This window comes from Engystomops pustulosus, chromosome 1 (assembly GCF_040894005.1).
Source record: "Engystomops pustulosus chromosome 1, aEngPut4.maternal, whole genome shotgun sequence".
Lineage (NCBI taxonomy): Eukaryota > Metazoa > Chordata > Amphibia > Anura > Leptodactylidae > Engystomops > Engystomops pustulosus.
This window is the reverse complement of record NC_092411.1, coordinates 23,048,432-23,055,077: the sequence shown is the minus strand read 5'-3', so window position 1 is coordinate 23,055,077 and position 6,646 is coordinate 23,048,432.

Genomic DNA, 6,646 nt, shown 5'->3' with positions numbered 1-6,646 from the left:
ATGAACATATAGGGGCACATTTACTAAGGCTTTGCGCCGCTTTGAGACTTTTTTCAAACTGTGCCCATTCTATAATGTTTAAATGGGTCTGTACTAGTATTCAATGAGCGGGTGCGTTTCTTCCATGCACTGCTTCCATGCGACACAATCTATGGGGACGGGACGTTGGACCATCCAACTGATTCGGACTAAGCGCAGGATCTAACTTTCCAATTGTGTCGCAAGCCCAAGCACATAGATGCACCACTAAAAAGATGGTGAATTTGGTCAGTCCTGAGCGGGGAAGGGATACAATCATGATATCGGGTGCACGATCTTGGTGAATTAGTACATTAGAGTCGGACAATGCACTCTCCATGTGCCCCATAAAATTATATATATATATTTTACTTTGGAATTGTGCTACACTACATAAGTGACTTTGTGGTGTCTTGTGTAGCTGTATCCGGACTGTGCTGCTCTTATTACAATCAATAGCAGCATTATGACAAAGGTTCCTGTAAGGCACATGCACTCATATCAGGCAGAACTTGAACTTTGTCTCTACTTCTCCATTTTGTGGGCATGGACCTTGGGAGGATACGTTAATGTATGGAAAAGGAAATACCTCATATTACTAGCCAAAGCAAGATCTGTGTTGTAGTCACGCCTGAAGGGAACCAGGGACACAAGTGGAATATATTGGGTATTTATCTACTTCCATTGGGTTGTATTTGCTTCCAAGTCATCATGTAGGAGATTACGCTTCCCCTTTGTACAGAAGAGCCTAGTTTTAGTCTATTGAGCGGCAGCCATAGTGTCATAGAGATTTTGTGCCAATTTGTGAGTTTAGAATTCTTGGCTAAGAACTACAGAGGATAAACGGATTCCGCACAAACCAAAAATTCTGAAAAATAAGGACTTCTAGGATTCATTCCACACAATTTGTGAAAGACCAGAAAGTATTGGACTTGCTAGCCAGTTCGTAGTTCCAGAAGCGCCACATACAGGGTAAGAGGACCTGCAGCCACTGGCCATAGCCAGGAGGAGGCATGGCCAAAAGTTTCCCAGAGTCATTTGGAAGATTCTGTGGAAAGACTTTGGAAAGCTGTCCCAATTTTCCTCCAAATTTCCAAAGTCAAAGGTACCAGATCCTGTTCCCTGATTCTGGGGGTCCTGGATTTCTGTCCCATGCAATTTTACTTTTTACCAGTGCGACGCAACTCTTCATGGCAATTAGGGTTTTAATTGGATCTGAGGGCTAAAATTCTATAAAACATGACCCTAGACAAACTTTGGGAAATTAGTTAAATGGAGTTTTTTAAATGGTCACTAGGAATAAGGACCAGGAAAATTAAATACTTCATGGTTTTCTACATGAAAGTAGGACATTTTAGTGGAAGCTGTAATGGTGATTTCCTTATTTCAAACAATTTATTGAAACAAGAGCCAACACCAGCGCTAGGTGCACCCCCACAAAAAATGTCATTGTTTCAATAACTTTTCATGTGGCCTTGAACATCAGTTACAGCTGACAACAATGTCTCCTGCTGTGGCAGTTCCCACTCATCTTGAAGGGGTTTGTCCATGAAAGGAAGTTCTCAAATTTGAATCCCCTAGTGATGTTTACACAAGAAAGATAATTTTTAGCCCCTTAGTATATAATTTTATTGCTGTTTTTGGCTCATCGCTCAGTAATGGTCACTGTAAGATTCAGCAGTGTTTGCAGGAACTATCTGAGCAGACGCTTCATGATCCCTCTGTGCTTTCAGATGCTGTGTGCTGAGAATGTGCTTAGATTATCAGGGTACAGGGTTTAGCTACACTTTCATTTAGCTTCTGAAGATTCTACCAATATCTGACACATAGAAAAAGAGAAATAAGACAGATCAGCGACATGAGATGGATATAAGACAAAATAACACACTCAGCTCTCATACCTAACCTAAGCAATAAAACACACAGTCAGCACTGCTAAGCTCCCCACCCGCGGATCCAGAGCTTATCTTGTCTGTAGAGCTGCTGCTGTCTCCTCCTGCAAGACAAAGCAGAGGAATATTCAGGAGTTCATGGTTGTATCCAGGGACTACCAAAATATAAATACCAGGACTGATAGAGACAGGTTAATAACATTGGATTAGAGAATGTGTTATTTTGTTATCCCGAGTATATTTAAGAATTTTGTCTTTATGGGAATATATCTTTAAAACTAATGATGAGACCTCGATGAGCTGGTCATCCATAAAGGTGGAATTTGGCCTGGGTCGGTAATGCAAAGACAGAATGACGGGATTAAAAATTTTATGCAAATAGTATGGGCTTGTCACTTTACCATTCACATAGGGTAGGGCAAGGACTTTGGTGCCCATCGTTTCTGATTTGCACTATGATAAAAATGGATTTGAATGGTCTGCTGAGCATGTTTATGCCTGGATTATGCACAAATTGTGCTCGCCCTGACCTAGGCCTGATCTAGTTGATGCCTTATGATGGTGAATCCAGACCCAGGTGGCTCAACTATCACTGAATAGGGACTACTCCACGTGGCTGTGACCTCCTAGTCCCCTACAGAGAATTCCATACTACTTTTTACAATGACCTTAGGGATAGCCCTAAGCCCTAATTTCATTTCAGTCCAGTGATAAGTTTGATCCGGGAATACCTCCTAAATCCATTCATTGACACAATGGGGCTTATTTACTAAGGGTCCCACGGACCGCACTTTAGTCGGATATTCCAACGTTTTCAGGATTTGCGCCGCTGGGACAGGCATCATGAAGGGGATTTTGGCGCACGCCAAATCGGACAATCCAACTGATTCAGACAAACTGCAGGATTTAACTTTAAAATTGTGTCAATTACAATGCACTTACATGCACCAGGAAGAAGAAGGTGAACTCCGGAGGATCTGATTGGGGAAGCGACACATGCAGGATATCGGGCGCACAATCTTATTGAATCGGGGCACAGTGCATTGTCGTCGGACAATGCACTTTCGGAAAATCCTCCGGACGAGGCAAGTAAATGTGCCCCAATAGGTCCACACCTATGAATCACTGTCCACGCATCGAAATAAAACTTCTCACATAAGACTTACATGATAAGGCTCACATACTGACTTCTTTGTATCCAGTATAGAGGTAGGACAATACTGAAATCCACTTTATATAAAGTTAGTCCGCATTAACCGGTTCGGCTGCTTAGTGATACCCGGATGAGACATTGCATATTCTGTCATTATGGCTGCCTGCCTAACCCTATTTATGGATGTGTAAACCGTTTTCTGGATGGCGCTTCGCATCACAAAGACAAGAACCAGTACTTCCAGTTTCCTGATCCAACAGTCCTGATGTGACATACCATCTGCACTATTCATCCACATTGTAACTCCCTTCTGCTAATTCCCAAAAGGTCAAAGAAGGATTTAATAAAGGATTGTTGCAGCTCTGAAATGTTAACCCTGTGTGGTTTCTATATGCCCAGATACAACTTCGGGTCTATCGAAATAAATTGGGCATCCATACAAAACGCCATGATGGAAATAACTGAACTCATGTGAACTGCTCCAAATCTTACTGAAAAGAACGATAGAAATCAGAAAGGGGTTTTCTGGGGAGGTCATCAATATCAGATTATGATTAGAGGAGAGCTACAAACAATCACCTGCCGATGTATGTACTTATTTGTACAGCTGATGGGTTTGGGTTGAACCGCCATTAATTTCAAGGTTAAGTCATCGACATTTTCATCCTGTAAAAGTACTGAATATGTAACACAATCCATAGACTCTGTGGGTAAGACATAGGGGCTCATTTACTAAGGGTTCGAATCGTGCGATTCCGTCGGGTATCCCGACGATTTGCGACAAATTCCACCGGGATTTTGGCGCACGCGATCGGATTTCGGCGCTGGGTTGCATGGGACAGAAATGGGGGGGACGGGGGACGTGGCCCTCGGAAAACCCGACGGATTCGGAAAAACCGTGGTATTTTAAAGAAAGAAAAGAAAGTGTTGCTTGACACGCACTTGAAGGTGAACTCCGGGGACCTCGGCGCAGCAGCGACACCTAGTGGATACCGGCGCACGGACCTTAGTGAATCCCGGCTGGACCCGAATCAGTGTCGGAGAACCCGCCGGTGGATCGCGACTGGACTGGGTAAGTAAATGTGCCCCATAGTGTACAGTTACCAGGCCATTTTTTGGAGGAAAGAAAACATTGAATTGGAACATCTGAGACACAAAAGAAAGGTTATACAGACAGACGCATCTATGGGCAAAAATATAGATCATCACCGTGTCAGGCAGCTGCTTCTAAGGCCAGCAGGACACTGTCATGTAATATTACTGCTTGACAAGTAATATGTGCGGCCCCATCTGGAGTCACACAGCGATATACAGTAGTATCACTAGATAGTGCCACTACAGACACAGAGGACCCCAACAAACACACGAATGGGGCATAAAGTTCCTTAAAGTGTCCCATATGGAAAGCAATGCAGTGAGAATGCCCCAGCTGGAGCTGAGGGACATAGCTATTCACTTGGGTCACTCTAGGCCCCTATTCTCATCACTACTGTAGACCCCAAAAAGCCATCAGGCCACACTGTTTATAGGGCCTTCAAGAACTATCTGGTCAGACAGAAGTATATGAAAGAGACTAATTCTTCTGCACACAATCGTTGATTTTCTACGTCCACAATCTGTGGCTTTAATGGCCGTATTTGTGGGCCATGTGTAATCCGTATTTTAACTCTGTCATGGCTGTATGGCTGCAAAGTTGGTCTGTATGTAATCCTTGTTTTCCAGGAAGTCAGTGCTAGGCCAAACCATTAAAATCATGTACCGTAGTTATTTCCCAGTAACCAACCACAAAAATGGCCCGACCCACTACAGGTTATGAACGCAACGTTAGAGGAATGTGTGACCGCGGCCTAAGGGTGATGCCACACATTCCGTTTTCGGACAGTTTTAAAGCATGCGTTTTGAGTCTGTTTAAAAACGTATGTGTTAATTAATGTTTACCATGTGTTTGGCGTGTTTTAATCTGTTTCTGCCTACACTTCTAGAACTGAAGATAAACAGGTTCAAAGCAGCCAAACACATGGTAAACATTCAAAAATGTGTGCGTTTTAACAAATGGACCGAAACCGCATGCTTTAAAACGGTCTAAGAACGTGACATGTGGCATCACCCTCAAGGTATTAATGCAAATGGGATGAGGTAATACATGGCCCCTGCAGGACACCTCTAGGCATGATAGTACAAGGTGGCTGTGGTGTAGAGATGAAACATGGTGATGATGTAAGGTGAACAGACTTCCAGAAGTGGGAGGCTGGGAAGGCCACTCCTTAGCTTGGTTCCCATCTTACTAAATTTATTTCAGCTTCCACACCTAGGTCAGTAAGTTTCCATTGGCAGAGGCCTGAGGGATTTTCTTGTATACCCTGCTTCCCCGAAAATAAGACACCCCCTGAATATAAGGCATAGTACAATTTTTTTCAAGCTTAGAAATAAAAAGGCATCCCCTGAAAATAAGACCCGTTGGCAATGAGGAGATCATTTAGATATTGCACGAGGCTGTGGCACACGTTAAGAATTCGGGTAGTGGCACACGTGGCATTTTGAACCCGTATTTGGGGCGTATTTAAGCAGTCCATTAAAAAACGCATTAGTTTTTGAATCATTCGGATCGCCCCCGATTTCTGTCACATAAAAGCCGATCACACCACAATCTGATCGCATGCAACACAATCCCCAGTTAAATACCTGTCCCAGCGGCACAAATCCTGAAAACCTGACGAAAGTGCGGCCGCGGTTATTTTTATTTTGTTATTCTTATTTTTGGAGAAACACGGTACTAGCCCCAGTCAGAAGAGTATACGGCTGCTCAGAATCAAGACGGAGAAACATCAGAAGGGGTGTCTTGCCCTTCACTGACTCAAGGAGGATTTGGCCCCATTTTTCCTCTTCTCTTCATCTGGCTGATTCATGTTGAGTACATCCCATCTACTATAATGGGATAGTGATCACCAAATCTATGACCCAGTTACAATATATGCGGTTTACAATATATGCGGTCGCCCAGGCCTATTGGTCGGGATGGACCCATGGCTGCCCAAAATTTTAATAATATGCCTGACTAGATAAAAGAGCCTATGATCGCGTTGTCTCCAGTGCATCAGGCTCCACATTCAGTGCGGAGGCTGCAGGGGGCGGCACTGGCAACTTCAGGATGTAGTCCTGCCTGGACGCAGTGCAGAAGGCCTGACTTCTTCTGGTGTTGTGCTGTGCGCTGTAGTGACTGACAACCATACACAGACTCTACCATCCCCCCAGGCCCTGCTCCTGCTTCCAAAGTGCAGGAGTGATCCAGAAACTTCTTTGCTATGGGTTTTAAAGGAAATCTACAACCAGGATGAAAGATTGTAAACCAAGCACACTGACATACTGGTGTGTGCCCCCTCTGGCAGGATCTGCTCTTCTTTTAGGTTCTTATGCCCTGTTATTTTTAAGAAATAAAGGTTGTATTATGCAAATGAGCTTGGTCGTCGTCCAGTAGTTATGTAGCAAACTTGTTTCTGGTACCACATCAGTGTAGTAAGTTTTTTCCGGTACTGTATCTGTGTAGAAAGTTTGGCTTCAGCAATGCGTCCAGGGTCGGACTGGC